This window comes from Pyrgilauda ruficollis, unplaced genomic scaffold, assembly GCF_017590135.1.
Source record: "Pyrgilauda ruficollis isolate IOZ18807 unplaced genomic scaffold, ASM1759013v1 scaffold20, whole genome shotgun sequence".
Taxonomy (NCBI): domain Eukaryota; kingdom Metazoa; phylum Chordata; class Aves; order Passeriformes; family Passeridae; genus Pyrgilauda; species Pyrgilauda ruficollis.
In genome coordinates, this window is record NW_024519207.1 from 6,423,300 (window position 1) to 6,442,503 (window position 19,204).

General features: G+C 42.3%; 1 protein-coding gene across 4 annotated transcripts in view; it reads left to right on the plus strand.

Moving 5' to 3' along the window:
- The window catches only part of ELF1 (E74 like ETS transcription factor 1), an 87,118-nt gene that overhangs the window by 19,019 nt on the left and 48,895 nt on the right, over window positions 1-19,204 (plus strand). Inside the window, exon 1 of one of the 4 annotated variants that reach the window (XM_041466964.1) lies at window positions 2,382-2,510. The exons of the other annotated variants lie outside the window; for them this stretch is intronic. The gene's annotated coding sequence lies outside the window, so the exon portion shown is untranslated. Of the gene's footprint in view, window positions 1-2,381; window positions 2,511-19,204 lie in introns of those variants that run through there. 4 annotated transcript variants of the gene reach the window in all.

Here is a 19,204-nt window from a genome sequence, read left to right on the forward strand (position 1 = left end):
AGCAATGTGAAAATTGTATTGTGCATCATTTATTTATTTATTTGTACAGCCTTAACTTTTCTGCTGTGTGCTCCACCCTCTGCCACGCTGTGTGACTGCACAAATATTTGCTCTGGGAAACAGTGGGGGGAGTAGCTCAGTGAGAGGAATACGAGGCTGGGATGGAGTGGAGGGCTAAAGCTGTTTAAATTGGCTTAAGTTGTGCTGTTGGTCAGTGTCTAGCTATGTCTTTTGGGCAAACGGTGATCTAAGTTTCGTGGAAATACTCATCCCAGCAGTGGGCAAGGTCACTTCTTCTTCAAGCCAAAATTAAAATTAGCAAGAGACCTGATACAGTTACAGGGATGAACATCCACCTGCATTCTCTCTTGCTAAATATGTTTACATTTTACATATGCATTTAAAAAAATACTGCTTCCAGATTTAGCTTAGAAGTGGCAAAATGTTTGCATAGCTTGTGCTAGTACATCACTGCAAAATGATTTTTCAATTTAGTTGACTGCTTGGATAAGAATGTGTTGTTTCTTTCCTCTCTAAACATAACTATTAGACTTTCTTTAATTATTAAAATAATGCTCTCCCTCTGCCAATGTTACAGTTCCTTGTAACTGCTGTGCACCTGGGTCAGATTTCTTCCCTCTGTGCCCCATGATTTACAAAGGGTTTTGCAGCACAAGAAACAAATGCTTTTAGATGTAAGATTGGATTAGACTTAAGTTGTTGGATAGAAGGAATATACATCTGTTGTGAGAGGTGGAAAAAATATGGTAACTAAAATAATGACACAGTGTTTTCTCCTCATGGACTTTTTTCAACTGAGAAATACAAATGAAGTCATATTTTGATAAAGAGCTGTAGTGAAGATATTTAATACTGACTTAATTGATACTTTTAATCAGTAAGTCATAAAAAGTGTGGTGCTGCTTCTTTTTTCACATCTTTCACTAAATCAGGCTGCAAAAATAGGATAATAAACTGCATCTAATAAAGTCATACATGGGTATGCCCTTTAAACAATAAACTGGGACCCACTTTTGCTTTTAAGTGCCATGCAGGTGTCATAAGGACTCAATTATTTGGAAGTAACCCCAAAATTTTCTTCTTGGTAATTAAGCATAACCAGTAGTTGGAGATATTAATGTCCATAAAACCACGGGTTTTATGCAGCAAAAAACTTGTGGGACTACTGGTTAATTATTACTGGGAGCATTAATGACAGCTGTCCTGAAATATGTTTGACTTTATCTCAATGTGTTTGCTAGAAGTAGCTTCAGGTTTTTCTTACTCCCATCTTCCCTGCTCATTGCAAGGTCCCTGCAGCTTCCTCTCCTCCCAGTTCCTTGCCAAGCCGTTACAGCCTCTCTGGTGGCTGCGTGGCTTGGGTCCCTGTGCCACGCCTTCTCTTATGGCCACTGCACTGCTTTGGACTCTGCCTTTCTGGGAATTTGTGGAAAACCAGTGCACATGCCAGCCTGCAAACAGAGCATGAGCTTACCCTTCCTACAGAAACAAGGTGGAAGTAACTGTACCCACCGTCTGTGCCACGTTTTTAAAATTACACTTCTGTCAGGCCTTTCAGCGTGCCCTATGCGATCGTAGAGCCCATCCCTAGCACCTACACTACTGAGGGTAGGGGGCTTTCAGTGTGTTGTTTCTAGGCACAAGGCTTTGTTTCAAGAATGTGAAGAGCGTATCAGAAATTTACTGGGAGTCCCAGGAGCCCTGGCTCTGGCATTGGCTGTCTGTCCGTGTTCCATTGGATACTGCACTTTAAATAAATTTCCCCAACCATTTTGGCCCTCCCAAAGTTTCACTCCTTTTCAGGAGTTAACCAATTTGGTGTGAGCAAGATGATATTGGTTGAAAAGAGAAGATGTTCCACAGAAAAGTGTTTGTTCATTTAATTTAGGATGAGAGAACACAGTCTTAAACCGTGCCAGGGGAGGTTTAGGTGGGACATTGGGAAGAATTTCATCACAGAAAAGGCGGTTCGACGTTGGAATGGGCTGCCTAAGGAGGTGACGGAGTCACCGTCCCTGAAGGTGGCACTTGGTGCCATGGTCTAGTTGACAGGCAGGTTTTTGGTCATGGGTCAGACACGATGATCTCAGAGATATTTTCCAACCTAATTGACTCTGTGAATTATTACTCATGGAGGGTGCGGGGTGGGATGTTTCGTAAGGATCGGAGGCAGCGGCAGGGAGCGGGACGGCGGCCGCGGGTCGGGCGCTCTCCGCACACGAGGGAGTCGGGCCGAGCGGAGCCGGGCGGGTCACGAGGCCGCCGCCGGCCCCTCCCCCCCGCGCCCCGCCGCCACCTGCGGGCCGGGCCCGGCGGAGCGCCGGCCGCCGCCCCGGGGCGTGTCGTGTCGTTCCGAGCCGAGCCGCCCGGCCCCGCGGTGAGTCACCGTCCGGGGCCCGGGCACCACTTCCCCCTCTCGACAGGAGCCATTTTAGCTGTACGACGCTGCGGGGAGGCCGGGGCGGCGCCGCGGGCCCCGCGGCCGGGCGGTACGTGCTGCCCGGGGAGCGGGAGCCGGGCCGGGGGGACGCGGGGCTGCGGGCTGCCGGCGGCCGCTGCCGCTGCCTCGACGGGCGGCCGCGCCCGGGGCAGCGCTCCGCAGGCGTCGGGAGAAGCTGCGGGGAAGAGGGAACTTCTGTAAAAGCGCAGCAGCAGGGAAAAGCGAAATATAAATTGGGCCGTGAGTAAAGGGACGTCTCGGGGCAGCAGCGCCGTGAGCTGCCCGAAGCTGTGCCTGTTGCTGCGGGCAAAGGGCACCGCGGCTGTGCTTCTCGGAGCAGCGCGCTGCACAAGTGTGACAGCTGGCTTGTAATTCTGCTGCGTTTTATACTTTTGTCTCCTTTTAAGCGTGCGGGGGTGCCAGGCTGGCTGCCGGTCGGAGCCCTCCAGCCGCCGCTCAGCGGGCTGTAAAATTCACGTATTTTATTTATTCTGAAGCTGCGTGTGCCTGGACTCGGCTAGCATGGAGCAGAGCACGGTCCGGAGTGATTCGGGCAAAGTGTTGGCTATCAGCGCTGCGGCTTTAAACACCTTCGCTCCACTGCTGTTCGCCTGTGTGGTCCGTGGTGACTTTAAAATGGCAGATTTAAAATATAATTTCTAGGACAGATCATTCTCTGTGCCCTTAAATTGAAGTTCTCTCTCTGCCGAAACAGAGCCATTAACGGCAGCCGCCGCGGTGTCGTTTCGAAATAGAAGGAGTTAAGTTGTTATGCGGGCAGGTACTCACCTTTTCCTGAAAATGATTAAGAAATGGAAGTTATGGTGATGGTGTACATGGCAGACCAATTAGAAAATAGGCTTAGTGGTAGTAGTAATGGGAGAAGAAAATCTTGGAGGTAATTGTGGTGCGTCAAATTGCTTCTTAAACTTCCAGTGGATGAAAACCACCTTGATTCTCCTAATTATGTACTTCTGAACTCTAGCAAAGTTTTTGAAAAAGAATCTCTGTTTTCATCTTTGTTGAACGAAAATGTTCTTTAGAAGTTTTGTCTGAGTGTATAACGTTGGACTGTATATTTCCGTCTGTCACTTGAGAAATCAAATTCGATATCTTCTTGCTGAAAATTAAATGACAGGGCACTTGAGCTGTTGTGCACAGGGGAATACTTTTCAGGTTCATTTACTGTCTAGAGCCTGTATCTGAGAAGGATAATGGAGTCTTGCTTAGTACGGTGATCAGTTGCAGGGAGGGAGAGAGAGGGAGGCAACCATTAAGTAAATGGTCATGTTTTGGGTGAGGCTGTCTCTTGTCTTCAGCCTTCCGAGTGTTCAGCCGTATCTTCCTTCGGCATCTTACAGTACAATGTGTTTTCACTATCTTTTCATTTTACTTTTTTTTTTTTTTTCTTTCTAAAAGCAACAAGTTTTGCAAGTGTTTGGGGGATTTATTTGGCGCATTGTTACATGTTGAAAAATCACAGATAAAATTACAGGGGAACTACTTGGGAAAAAAAAAAGAGTTATTAATAGAAGTTTTTTTCTGAAAAATTCTTATATATATTTGCATCTTTCTTTTCATCATCATGACTTTTACTTTCAGATCCTAGGGCTCTCTGCTTGCAACTGGTAGAATATGACTCTCCCTTTCCTTATCTCTTTTCTCCCCTTCTTTCTTTCGCACCAGACCCTGTTGAGACATCCAGCCCTAAAAACTTGAGGTTTTAAGTTTTTCTTTTTAAGTCATCTCTCAAGCTGCAGCTGCTTATCTTGGGAAGAAGGCTTTTTTGTTTTCTAAAGGGTAAGTGGCCTCTGCTATTTTCTCTTGATCAGGGCTTCACAGAGGAGCAGTTCCTCTTTGAAGGCAAAAGCTGCCATATTCATTCTCTTTTGCTGCTGTACAAGAACCTTGCCAGAGCTATGGACGCATCTGTGGTACAGTGGTGGAGCTAGGAAAAAGTGATTTGAAAGTCTTCCCAAGACTTACAGATGACAGCTTGGGCAGGTCTAGAAGGCAGAAAAGTGGATTAGAAGGTACAGAGAAATGATGTTAGTTTTTGTATAGCTGAAGCCCGTGTTTGTCTCAAAAAAAAAAAAAAAAAAAAAAAAAATCCCCCCTTTCCTCCCACCCCCAAGGCAAGGATCTTTCAGTTTGGATTGTTTGTGATTGTTGAGAGAGCCATGGGAGTGGTGTCATCAGATGCCAGTTAGCTTGAACATTATTTCCAGATCCCTGCCTTTACAGAAGTGTTGGTTTTCTAATATGCTCTTTTCTCATGCGTTGAATATTAAAACTGTCAAGTCCATGGAGTCTTGGACCTCAAATGAGAAGGAAAAAGAGGTAGACATCTAGATGTGAAGAATGTTGTCAGCCTGGTATAGCCTGATGTTTAAGGATTGCTGAAAACTCATACTTTGGTTGTGTGTGTTACTTTTTAGACACTTGATGTATGAAAAAAGCCAAATACATGAGGCATATTTCAGCACAGCCATATTCAAGGGAGGGAACTGTGACAGGACTGTGCTCAGTGAGCTGATAGAAAAGAAAGAAAAATGGAGGATTTCCCTCTGTGTCAGAGGAGAAGCTGTGATCTCCAAATCAGCTTTCTCTTCTTGCAGATGTTAGCAAAAATTTCTCAGCTTTTGCTTGCAGATTTTTTTGTTTTCACTGACAGTTTTGGTAACTCACTGGAGTTTTGTTGAGTGTGTGAGAAGGAGCAAGGACTTTCCCCCACCACAGTGATTCAGCACAGGAGTGGCAGGAGGTGGAGTTCACCTTTCCAGCCTTGGTTACAGTCTGCACCATAAGTTCTGAAACTTTGCTACCATATTCCAGTGATTTATGGTGCTTATAATTTTAATGCCACTGACGTGTTTTAGAGATTATTTGCATTCTTAAATTTTGCTTTCTTAAATCTTACCTAAGTGTTTCTTCACAGATAAAGTAGTTGACAGAGACTATACATACTGGAATTTTAAGTCTTTTGCTTATCAAAAGTCTGCAGCAGCCATGTGAAAGGCTCTGGACATTTTCACTTTCCTGACCTGACCCAGTCTATGTAGAGGTAAAAGCGATTTATTCTTCAATATAAGCCTGTCCTTTGGCAAAGCTTTCCACTGTGTCAGTGGTTGTGCTGAGAGGATCCCATTGGCTAGGGACCAAAGTTTATGCATTCTTACCTTGGTGTGCTTTAGGCCTTACCTGTCAGCCTTCTTCAGTGTTGAATCAGAGGGCTGGAGCTCAGGTCATTTATTTGTCCTTAAAGAGATCACTCCCCTTCTGTCATGTGTGAGTTTGTACTAGGTTCAAGCAGGCTTCAACGTGAAACTGATAGTAGTTTGCTTAGCCTGGAAAGAACCTCAAATTCCTAAATTTGCGTGTAAAATTTATTTCTCTCTGTATTGGGGGAAAAGATATTATGGTTAGGATAATTTGCTAGGAATAGGAATGCTAAGTGCATAGGTTGGAAACTGTGGGAAAGAGTTGCTTTCGGATGGATTGAATGTCACTGTCTTCATCTATAATTAGACATTTTAGTCTATTTCTAGGACACCCTATATTTAACTCATCATCAACATTTCTGTGTGAATTTACCAAATACATTTTTTGTTTTGAGGGGAATGTTCTGCACTTGAATATTGCCGTTGGCGTACTAACGGTTTCATCGCTTCACTTGCGAGCTCCTTCCGCATTTCCTTCACCTTCTTGCATGGTAGTGGTTTGACTTCTGAAGTGGGCTCAGTGTAAATGTCATGCTGCACAGCTCTTGAGTTTCTGTTTTGGAAGAAAGGGGTGAGCTTGGGTGATTCAAATGTTTGTCTGCTCTTGAGAGAAAGAAACGTTTTTACTTATTCTGGCTTCATATTCTGTTTTGTCATGCTGTATGTTCCTCTAGCATTACTAGTGTTTTTCATGAGATCCTTTGACAGAGTGAATAAAGCTGACAGATTTAAGAAAACTACCTTGCTCTTCTGAGCTTTGTATCAAGTCACTTCTGCTGTTCTCCAGTTTTCAGTTATCTTGGTGTTTATTCAGTTTTAAGTTGCAGCTAGGGAAAGAAGCAGCAAAATATGATTGTGAAACTACAGTTACACTTTGTGATACCCAGTGCTGACCACTGTCAGAAAATTAATGTTTAACTTGCCCTACAAACCAGACTCAATTTCAAGTTAAAAGCAAGGTGACAAGGATACTGTCAGTTTCCTCCTCTTTGTGCCTGCTGCATGTGCTGCCCTACATAGTTTTGGAGCTAACAAGAGTAGTTTCCCAACAATGTAATGACATGGTTTGTTTTTAGTGGAGGCTGTCTTTCCAACCAGAAGATGACCCTTGTAGGAAGAGCTTTCATGAAAACTGTATCTTGAAGGCACCAGGGCTTGCACATTGTCTGCTGATGACAGAATTTGCCTGGCATTGTCCTCGGAGGTGGTGGTTACATTATCCACTCGCGTCCTCTTGATGCATTTTCTGTTTTGTGCTGTCACTTCCCCATCTCCAGAGCCTCTGTAAACTATTTACTCTCTGCCGCTGTTCAAGCTTTGTCCCGATGCCTGTAAATTAAGCATGCAAATGAGAGTATTAGCTATCAAAAAAATAATTGTGAAGCTTATAGGCTGTGGAGGGCAAAGGGTTGCACACATTGCAAGAATTCACTTCCCTGTCTCGCGGTGCCTCTGATCCAGCTTCCGGAGAGCTCTGTGCGCCCAGCAAAGGGAGCCAGGTACTCTTGGTGGTGAGCTATTGAGAGGCCATCCTGTTGGTTCGGGTTTTTTAAAAAAGACCAACTAATGTTTATTTCAAAAAGAGAAAAGAAGGAACTGTAGAGAGGAAGTGTCTATTTGGGGACCTTTTTCTTTACAGAAAAAAAGATGGTTTAGTCATATGAATGAAAATGAAACTTTCTGTGTTGAAAAACAGTCTGAAGTTTCCTGAGGATGGCTTGCAGCATTTTCAAATGTGTCAGTCCTTTTTTGGTGAAAAAAGTGTATTTATTTTAGTATCAGTTCAAAGCAACAATGAAATAAGTTGCTTTTGAAGCAACTAACTGAAACATAGTTTAAGTTTGTCTGAACAGGCTGTAATCTGAGCAACCTGATTTAGTTGAGGGTGTCCGGGCTCACAGTAGGGGTGTGGACTAGATGACCTTTAAAGATCCCTTCTAACAACAACTATTCTATGATTCTTACACAGAAACCATTAATTTAGACTATTTAAATGTGGACTATGAAGGAATTTCTGGAGAAAAAAGCAGAAAGAAAGTTACTTTTGGCAGAATATTTTCCTATTTGGGCACTTCTGAAATACATGCATCTGATTATGAATGCTTGATGTAATGCAACATTCTGCCATTTGTTTTTATGAAGACCTAATTGTCTTTTAGTATGGGCCTTCAAATGACATGTATTAAATCTTGTTTCAGTGGTATTGGTCTAGAAATAATTCTCAACAGTAAGAAATATTGAGAAACTTTTGCCAGACTACAAGATAAGATCTTGGACTTGCAACTGTTTGTTTTTTTTTTTTTGTTTTTTTTTTTTTTTTTAATTATAACAGGCATATTTGCAGAAAAGGTTTAATACTTTTGAAGCAATGTAGCTAGAAGGGTATATTTTACGTATAGATTTCCGGTGTTTGTAATGTTTAAAATTTCTCTTATAGGTGCCATGTGTTCAGGTGGCTTCAGAAGCATTTTGTTAATTTGTACTTTTACACTTCATAAACAGAAAAGCTGTGATGACATTTATTGATATATGATGATGTGACATCTGTGGTTTTGAGGGGAGAGACGGTAGCAGTCATTACTCACAAAGAGCTAGCTGGGTAAAATCCCATTGCCTTGAGAGAGGAAACCCAGGACGACTGATGCATGCATGCTGCACAGATGCAACAAGTCAGAAAAAAAAGGAAATAAAAAAAATCAGTGTGAAGTTTGGTGGGTTCATTTTTTGCTGCCTTAAGTGAGGATCTCTAGGTGGGGTAAAATCTCTACTGTGAGGAGAAAGTAATTTCTATCTGATAGAGACTGCCTTTGGAGAACCTGTTACACTGTCTGTCACGAGCAAGCCTGGTATTTATTAACTAGATGGGAGAATAATGCTAGTGCCTTGATGCTGGCTCCAGTATTTTCACATACCATGTGCTTACAGAGCTTAGGTGCACACTGAAGGTTCTTCAGCCTCACACCAGCTGCTTTTTCACTCATAAGTGAAGGCAGTGTGTGTGAAGGCAGCGTGTGTAACTTCCCTGCTGGCTCGGTGGCACATCCCATTAAACCCATGCAGCAGCGGTTTGCATGGATGTGCCCTGGAGCACAGGAGGGAGGTTTGGGCTAAGCAAGTTTTACTCGGATAGTGAACTCTCCTGGAGGTGATGGGTTGTAAATCTTTAAACAGCTCATTTAGCATCTGCCCAGGCCCTTAGCTTGCCCTTAGGTAAGACTCAACAGTAAAGCTGTATTAGTTGAGGTAAAGTTGCAGTTTAAACTCTAGACCGACGTTTTTGTGAGCATGCGAACCTGCACCAGTCTAATTCAATTTAAAATGTGCCTTAAGCAAAACAGTCAGAGGTGGGCATGGTCATTCCTGGATGTTTTCTTGGCAGGAGCATTCATCCAGCTGCTTGAGGACTGCCATCCTCATTTTTTCTCGCTGACAGCATAGATTGTTTTCTAGTGCTTTATTGCCTTCCCTTCCTATCCGCAGACCAAGCTGTTTGTGAGAGCAACCTTTTCCTTATCTAGTTCAGCCAAGATGAGCCAAGTTGGCAAGTCAGATGTCGATGCCACAGAAGTTGCTGGGCTGGTTCATTGAACCAGGTTTGGGATTGATTTCAGAGCGGTGGAGCTGTGGAGTTTGTAACAGCTGGGATTGAGCAACAAGGGGAAGGACAAAGTAGCACAGTTGTCCTTGGAAAAGGACCATATTTCATGGCCAGTGCTTCAGCAAAATGATACTTAGGATGATTGACTTAACTCTCTTCTACATGTCACATCAAAACTTGTTTTCCAGTGAATTATCTGAACACCACAGCTGGATGCTTCTGATTGAGAAGCATGTATTAACTAGTAAATTAAGTATTGGCCAAAGTTATGTAAAGGTATAAGTCTCGATAATGTAAAATGGGAGGAAAAAGTGTTTGCTTGTTAATTTGGGATCACATGCAAATAAAAGCTTTTGGTGAAGGCAGAAGCTTGGGCTTTTTTTTCTTTTTACTTCTGTGAGAAGAAGGGGAAGGAAACGCAGGGATGAGAACTGCATTGCTGCAGTTTTGAAAGAATGTTAACTTCTTGCTTTGTTTAAAAATATTTTAGTTATTCCTGTTTGCTAAATCAGGTTATTGAAATGAAATGATGACCTTTGCTCTGAGCCTGAAACAATCCAGAAGGAAAGCAGGTGTTCAAGAAGATTAAACCTCTTACCTCGGCTAAGAAGTGTTCTAGTAGGACTGAGGCTGAGGGTACCATATTCTTGCTGAGACTAAAAAATGTAAGAATGAGGAAGAATTTTAGAAGTTGATTATGGTCAGTTGCCAAGAGCAATGCCATGATAAATTATTAACTCATTGCACTGTACTGCCTTGTAGTGCAAACAGAATAGCTGGTTATTGTGCTCTGCTTGGTAAGTCAACACTGTAAAAAATTCCTCAGTTATCTGGAAAATGTCTTCTTTGGGGTGTTTATTAAAGGGATACGGTAGAATTAAAAATCAGGTTCCCCTCTGCTGAAGCTGGTAAAAACCAGTAGAAATCCATGGAGACAATTTCTTTCTGTCTGGGAAGCCTGGTCAGCGATTGTCGGTCAGCTCAGTTTCGCTTTTGCTCCTCTCCTCACAGTGCTTTGGTGAGGTGTGGTCCCTCCTACCTTCCCAAAAAACACACCAGAGCCAGGCAGTTGGGCTGTTAGGTACAGAGACATGAGGCAAGTTGACTCATAGCTATTCTGCTGGAAAAGCCATTCTGTGGAGACCACTCCTCCCGTGTTGGCTGTAACTGAGTCAGATGAACATATGCAGGAGCGTGTGGGCACCTTCCTGATGCCGTGCAGCAGCGGTCTCAAGGAGTAAATTTTCAGTCTTTTAGGAATTAAGCCTCCTGAATTTTGCTTTGCTTTTATAAATGTAAATACCACAACATTTACCTTTTCAGTTTGCTTCAACTATATAGAGCTTGGAAACTTAGATGATTTTAAGGTGTCCCAAAATAGTTTATAAATGAACATTCCCCCCCCCCCTCTTATATTAGCCCTATGCTTCTTACACTAAATTTCTAGGTTAATAATCTATAATTCATATAATAGATATGAATTTGCATGTAAAGATTAATTTTTGTGTTTGTTATGCTTGGAGTTAGTGCCATAGTAATACACCATGAAAATAAATACGTATGAGAATTTTGAAATGTTTGCAGTGGTAAAATCTGTTGTTCTGTAGCAGGACACAGATGAACTTTCAGGGTTAAAAAGAATATCCAGCTTGAGAGCAAACCATTTCTGGACCAGTGTCAGTATCTGCCACCCCAGTTTTCTTAGGAAAACATTGAATCCTGCCAGTACATGTTGCAAGATATGACCAACGTGACTTACGAACTAAGAAGCAAATCTGCAAAATGCTGTTGGCTGCATAGTATTGTTGGAATCTGAGATGGAAAATACTTTAATACTTTTTTTTTTTTCAGTTCTCCTTTTGCCAATCCAGCAAAATTTAGTAAGGTTCAGTTCATGCTGCAAGGCTTTTTTGTTCGGAAAGTCTTTTGAGCTACCATTACTTTTTTGTATCTTTCTTTTTTAAAAAAATTGTTGTCTGTTTGGGATTACTTGAGTACTTCTCAGGGGTGGGACATGTGTCTTAAGTGGATGTCAAAAATGCTGCTGAAGCAAACGTTCTCTTAGTGTCTCATGGGTCCTAGTTTAGGGCTTGCATCCTGATTTCCAAGGCATAAAGTGTTCAAGCATTCAGTGACATGGAGTGATGTAGTCTTTTCTTTTGAGGCAGGGGACACCTGGGGTTCTGTGGAATAACCCAGATGGTCACAGAACTCATGTGGGAGTGCATGAAAGCCAGGGACAAAATATGCTGTATCAGAGTAACCTAATTGAGGAATATGTTTCTAAGTTAGAAATGAGGAGAATTTGGACCCTGTTCTTTTTCAGGGAATTGCAAACCTCTGACTTTGAGGTGGCTGTTCTACAAAGAGTGCTAGTCACCAAATGAAGGCATTTTTATTCTGAACTGTTTTGGGATTGGGACAGAGACCATGTTAGGGTGGAGCACCTTGATTCCGTGAAGGGTAAAATGTGTCAGATACTCCCTGAAATCCCATGAAGATGTGTACTGCTTTTAGGTTTATGCAGAAAATTCTCCCACACTACAGCAATATGTGATAGTGTTAGATCAATTAAATATCTACTGGTTGATATATTTCCCAACTTAATTACATGACTGACATGTCTTCTGTTGCTTTAATTGGTAACCCTGCAGATAACAGCACAAAATTGGTTTCCCTCCATTTTATACCACCAGTTGGTCATTGATGGAGAATGGATATGAGGCCATCTTAATAATTTCTCGTCCTGCCTGAAAATACAGTTTTTAGGCCGACTAAGGAAATTATGTTTTCTGACAGGTGATATTATGGGGAAATCTAAGACTGAACAGAAGACAGCTTACAGAGGGGCTGAGTATAGCGTATTGCTTCACATGCAGATACTGTAGAAGTTATAGTTGTGCTAGAGTTTCTGCTTTTCACTGAAGTTGTGCTTTGTGTAGCAGCTGGTTTACATGCTTACCATGTGGGTACCAAATGCTTCTTCAGGGTTTCAATTTTGCCGTAGACTAATAGGTGTGTTACTCTAGGTATTAGTGTTGGAAAAGCCCTGTAGATTGTTAACTTGTCCCCATTTCTAGGGCAGGTTGGTTGTAGAAAAGGCTGGTAGTGTATTTGGCAATGGGTTTTTTCCCACTGGTTGTAGTTCACATCTTAAGATTTCAGGAAGAGTCTTTAAAAGATTTCATCTACCAAGTAAAGTAACTTAGTTTCTTGGTGGTGTACAAGCCTGGTTGAGGAAGATCGGACTTGGAAACCTCCACAGCTGGCCTGCCTGTTGTCCTGGACCCTGTTAGATGAGAACGTGTCACCAGTGTTTTGTACACTGCTTCGGTGGCCTTTTGGGGCCACATTTCAATACGCTTGACCTGTTTGCATCTTTTTCCATCCATCTGGCCGGCTTTCTGCATGTGGGCCTGACTTCCTCCATTTTTCTCTCTTCTGTTTCTTCAGAAGGTGTCCCGGAGTCTCTGCTCCTGCCGGGTGGCCCGTGCAGGGGGACAGACCTGGCTGTGCGGGCAGGAAGCTCTCGCGGCTGGGCCCGGGTATCTCGGGCTGCGCTTCCTGTCGTTAAACCACGAGCCGGGGAGCAGATGCGCCGGGGATGGCAACAACGCCGCCTGCCCCAGGCAGCCATGGTGTAACCAACTGTCTCCTCCGCGCCAAGCTCTGCGCCCGTGCCACTGGGCCTTGGTGTCCCTCCCAGCCCCTTCTTTAGGCACCTGAGAGTAAGGATCAGGGTTTATTTAGTTCAACAGAAAGCAGGACTTGAACTCTTGAAGTGTGAATTGTAAGAGAGTAACCATGGGAGTTATCCTGGCACAGCGAGAGCTGAGATCCAGTGGTTCGTTTTCCACAGCTACCAGTGTGGGAGTTTTTAAATGCGTATGAGAAACGGGCAGGTTGGGCCTCAAGTTGTGCAATTTCATTAATGTCTTTCTTGGCAGGTAATTGCCACATTACCTGACCAGTTTTTATTGTAAAATCTGTGATCTTCTGAGTGTTTTTTTTTTCTTTTTAATTATTAATTTTTTCATCGGAATACACTTGTGGTTTGGAGACCTCTCTGGCTGTCAGTTAAACAGCTTTTTAGAAATGCACAGAAAAAGCTCATAAAACTTCTATTGTAAATGATGAAATTTTTTTAATGTAGGTTGCATGATTTCTGAAGATATGGATGTTATTGCAACATAATTAATTTACTGAAACTAGAATTCTAGTACTATCTACCCCAGCACCAGATTTTAGAGAACTGAGTAGTCTGCACATCAAAATTATTTTAGAACTGAAACTGTGCATACATTTCAGCCTTTTTGTCTCATTTGGTGATCTTTTCTTCCTCGTGTGATAGCACAGCTCCCAGAATATTGGTTTTTTTTTCTCTTAAACTGTATGTTTGTTGACTGGCCAGCATTGAGTAGGGATGTCTTTGCCATGTGATAAAAGGATTCTGTACTATATGCTCTTTAAAATATAGGGTCTCAGCCAGAGGGTCACATTCCTCAGGGTGGGGAAGAGTAGAAAGATTGTAGAGGCAGTGAGACTGGATGGATAAGGGGTTTGGGGATTTTTTTTGCTGTTGGTTTAGGGTTTTTTTTCTCCTGCCTTGCGCTGGGCTATGGGGCGCTCTGCATGGCAGCTCGCATGAGAGGTTTTGAGAGCTGCACTCAGGCAGGCACCGCTCTGAGCTCCTGGTCCCCCGGGTGTCTGCAGGGCCAGGAGCCAGCACCACAAGGGCAAAACTCGGCATTTTGCCTCTGTGAAAGGCACCAGCTCTCACATTTCTAACATAGCTGCACTGGAAGTCTTTCACAGCGACAGGATGATTCTGCTGGCCTTTCTCCCTTTCAGGTTTTGAGCACTGTTCTCAGTACTGTCATGTTTGAGAAAGGAAAGGTACAAACAAGGCAACAACCCCTGAGGGGAACACATAGTAAAACACCCACAAAACTGCTTGAAGTGTATGGCATCTTGAAAAAAGGCATCGATTTGGGGTTTTTACCCACCCCCACACAATTCTGATATTATTTCATTGTATGTATGGTCACAGTAAACTACTGAGACTTCACAGAAGCAGATGAAATGTTAGACAACAGAAATGAAAAAAAGAAAGGAGGGTGGAGGATAAATTAAAGGATGGATTAGAAACTATGTAAAGCAGCCTGTCTTTGTATTACCTTGTTTATTGTACTACTTAATCTTCCATCTGCCACTCAGCTTTCCCTTGTGTTTTCTTCTTTTGCTTTTTTTGGGGGGGCTTTTCTTGTTTGGTTGTGGTTTCTTTAGTTCTTTATTGTGGGGTGTTTTGTATAGTTTTTTGTTTGTTTCATTGGGTGTTTTTTTTTCTTTCCTTTTTTTCTTTGGGTTTTGTTTGTTTTGTGGTATTTAGTGAGTTGTTATTTTTTCATCTCTTTTTTTCTTCTTTTCGTTTTTTGTTTCTTTTTTTTTTTTTTTTTTTTTTTTTTTTTTTTTTTTTTTTTTTTCCCTCCTGACTCTGTATGGGTTGAATGTTCTACTGGGAGAGGAAAGGGTAGGTTAGAAGTGATACAAAAAAAATTCTGCCTCTGGTTCCTACGATAATTTGCGTGTTTTCATAACAGAGATGATGTCTGCTGAGGAGCTTCTTGCATGATGAGGCTGTGGTGCTGCAAGAAAAGCTGGAATGTTTGTTTTCCCAGAGACCTAAATGAAAATTGTCAGAGGGCTGGAGCAGTTATCCTGTGAAGAAAGTCTAAGAGAGTTATTCAGCACAGAAAAAAGACTCCAGGGAGATCTTGTTGCAGCCTTTCAGTGTATAGATGGGACTTTTAAGAAGGATAGAGATGTTTTACCAAGTCCTGTAGTGCCAGGAAAAGAGACAATGGTTTCTGACTGAAAGAGCATAGATTTAGGTTGGGCATAAGGAAGACATTTTTGACAATGAGGGTGGGGAAGCACTGGTAGAGGCTGCTCAGAGAAGTTGTGGATCCCTGAAAGCTTAGGTTGGATGGTGCCGTGAGCAATGTGATCTAGTGATGGATGTCCCTGCTTCTGGCATTGGAGTTGGACTTCAATGATGTTCAAAGGTCCTTTCCAATCCAAACCATTTTCTGGTTCTTTGCATTGGAGCCTGCATCAACTCCTGATAATTTAGAGAAGTCAGATGTGACCTAAGGAAAGACCATCTTTCATCTTCAGGAGCTGTAACCTACCTTTGCTCCCATTCGTTATATGGAAAACTTAAAGCAATCTTAGTCCTTTCTTATGGAAGTCTTAGAGGTTCTTAGAATGAAGGAAAGGTAGGAACTATCTTATCCTTGTGGGTTAAAGTGGGGAAGAGCTGCTGTAGGAGAAATAAGTCGCCTCAATTCCCCTTCTGTGCATGACACTGTTAAGGTTTCTCTTTTGGGAAGCATGAGTGGACTTGTGCAGTTGCCCCATTCAGACAATGCTTGAAAGAGGGGGACAAATGCATGCTGAAGTATCTGTATTACTCACTCTGCAGAGCCAAGGGGAGGTAGAAAGAGGTCTCCAGGTTTGTGAGCCACTGGCTGTGGTGAGATTGTGCTGCTTCCTTTTCCAGGCTGAGACCAAGTTGGGCACACGACTCAGCACAAGGTGAGGGGGTGATTTTATGTTTTCCCTGGGTGATTTGGTTCGCCCCCAAATCTGCCTGCTGCCGTGCTTCCCGCCACAGCTGGGGAATCAGGCTGGCTCACAGAGCCCAGTGGTGAGGGCTGCAGCTGGATGGCACAGGCACTTGTGCAGCAGCCACCTCTGATGCCTTATTTAGTTCTGCAAAAGACAAGGGAACTTGAATGATGAAATGAGGAAGAAGTGAGGCTTGAATTTCTCTTCACCTGGTTGGTGGGAGCTCTGAAAGTTTCCAGAGAACACTGATTCTGTAGGTGTTTTCATGCAACACTCATAAATTCTGTGTCAAGTTCATTTCATTAGCAGTGAATTTCTGTGTCTCCCAGGAGCAGGTGTGTGCTCATATAGGAGTGACTTAGGCTTCAGTGTACACTTCCCCAGACATTACGAAATGAGAAATACTGGCCTGTCCAGACACTGCCTTCCCTGGAGGGACCTTTGCAGACCCTGTTCCTTTTCCATAACACTCTTAAGAAAAATATTCTTGCTTTTTTATTTTAATCTTGTTGGTCTTTAAGTTGTGCTGTGTCACTGTTTGAAACTCCATGGTGGGAATTGTTAGTCTAATAACAAATCAGAAGATAATTTTTATTCTCTTAATAGCCAAGTTCAGTAGTTTGAAATTCCCCAGACTAATAGTCTCCCTTCTTAATCCCACCCCATGCAAATACTTTAGAACATGAATTTAGGCTACACTGATCTGTAAAAAGAAAAATGTACAAATGGCATGGGAATAGTTTGTCTTATTCTGCATAGCTGCAAGTTAATGTATTTATTATTGTAATGATGCTAAACATCATGAAGAATATGCATTTTTAGGATAACTGGAATGACTATATTGCATTTCAGAGTGCATTAAAATTGGGACCTTAAAGGCCCAAAAAGCTAACTTTTAATTATGTCTTGAGTGAATGTTCTTCTCCACTACAGCTGTGTAAGCAGCTCTCAGCTTGAGGAGTTTTTAAAGGCATGATTTTAGATATTCTCCACTTGATTCTTTAACGAAGATTTTTTTTTTCTTCAGACTTAAATTACTTGGGTCTGTAACATTTTATGTCCTGGATAGATGTTCAGTACAGCAGATACGTCTGTATTCTTCATACTGTTAATGCTGCTTCTCCAATTCAGGCAGCCTTCAGTACCTCATTGACTTAACCCAGCATCAGCTTTTGGGGAAGGGCAATATTGAACAAATAAGTGAAGGGCATTGTTTTTAAAAAGGCATTTGGTGGACTCTTACTGTGCAGGATTAAGAAGCAAAGACATCATCATGCTCCAAGTCCAAGGACTGGTGGATGAAAAGCTGGACATGACCCAACAACATGTGCTTGCAGCCCCAAAAGCCAATTGCATCCTGGACTGCATTAAAAGCAATGTGGCCAGCAGGGTGAGGGATATGGTTCTGCCCCTTTGCTCTGTTTCCTGGGAGTCCACAGATCTGTAACTCTGTGAAAATAGCACAATTCAGTGAATTTCTGTCTTGGAACCTGAAAGGTAATGATTACCTTTTAAAAGCTGGCTGAAATGAGACAAACGTATGCAAGAGGGAAATAAGAACAGTGTAGAAACATTTACCTCTCAAAATGTTATTCTTAAAGCATAACAAGTGATTAGTGCTGAAGATGCTAGTAGGGAGAAAGAAGGAAGATGATGACCGAGGCTGGAGATAAAAAACTCAAACCTGCAGCTTCTCTGCAGGGATGAAGGAGTCATCTCTGGAAGGTGTAGAGACAAATGAATTGTGTTGCTTTTTAACACATACAGTGGGGAGATACTCAGTGTGTTCTACACTGAGATTATTGGTATAACCTGCACATAGAACTCTTTGTGCTATGTGCTCCACACCCATAAGTAGTTGGCTGTCTAGTAACAAGGTGGTTTGTGTACCAAACAAGTTACAGCAAGAGCCTAAGGTCTGGGTTTTGTTGGTTTGGTTTTTTTTTTTCTTTGTTTTGTTTTTTGAAGTCCCTCTGGCTATGTAATACTCACATTTTCTAACCAAGACCATGTCCCTCCCTCCATATCTCAGTGCTGTGTGTATGTAGGTACTTTCTTAAAGTTGTATCCAATCTCAAGTTCAATTTTAAGCTAATGTTTTGAAAGTATTTCTTGAGTTCAGAGCAAACTGGTCAGCAGGTGACTTTGTTCCCTTTCCTGCCTGGTGCAGATCTTACCTATTGTTTTTTACTTTAGCATATCTGGAGTATTTTGTTCCTTCTTGTCTTTCTCTTTGGTGAGCTGTGACACCGGTACAAATTTTCCATGCAGAAAGCACGTCCCAGTTCAGAGCTGTGACTCATGCTGAGGGAAAATACGCAGTTACAGCCTTCCAACCCAAATTAGCCTTTACCCTTCTACCTGGGAATTTAAAAGCTTATGTCCCTCAGTCTATAATTTTCAATAAATTTCAGATTTTTTTTGTTAGGCTTTAGATGGCACATGAGTTGCAGCTACAGTGATTTGTAAATTACAATACATTGGAAATCTGACATAAGATTTCACCTCAGAAAGGTGTAACAAATGTCTTGCTTGGGAGATTCTCTTAAAGATGTGGTTTGTTTTGGTCTTGTTTAACAGACCAGGTCAACTCTGGCCTACACAAATGCTGTCTGAGCTACTGTAAAAAAACCTGTTTAAGCCAAAAATTAAGTTGAATGTTCTTGTGCTAAAAAACTCCAGAAAAGACAAATAGTGAAAAAGGCTACCCCAGACTTGGAGGTTAGTGGGAGGGAGTTCAGAAGTCTGACTGAGGGCTCTGACTTCCCTGTGTGCAGCTGTTCCTTATCAGTCTGCCTGACTGTAGGTGTGGTTTGGTACTTTGCACCTCTTAAATTATCTTTCATTGCCATTTCTACAGACTTTTGAATTAAGTAATTCTGCTTGTGAGATGTTAGGAGGTGTCGCATTTTCTTGGGTTGGGCATCTTTTGTTGCTTTTTGGGTTTTTTTGAATCTATATGAAAGCTCAGTGCAAGTATCAGCTTTGTGATTTTGACAGTAGGAGATGTGCCTTAATTTTTCCAAGAGATATTCTGATGGAGATTTGTCTCTCCCGTCCCAACCTCATGAGTAAATCCCTGCCTGTGTTAGGACTAGTGTTGGACTCTCCAAACCTTTAAAACCAAAAAATTCAGAATACTACTTGCCTTAGTTCACTTATCGAACTATTTCAGAAAAAACTTCTGAAAATAAGTAATGTCAATTGCTGTGGCTGAATGGGTGACAAAATGGACCTTTGGGGATGTTTAGAGAAGGTGTATGTTGGGACACTGTATATGTGCTCTGACTGGTT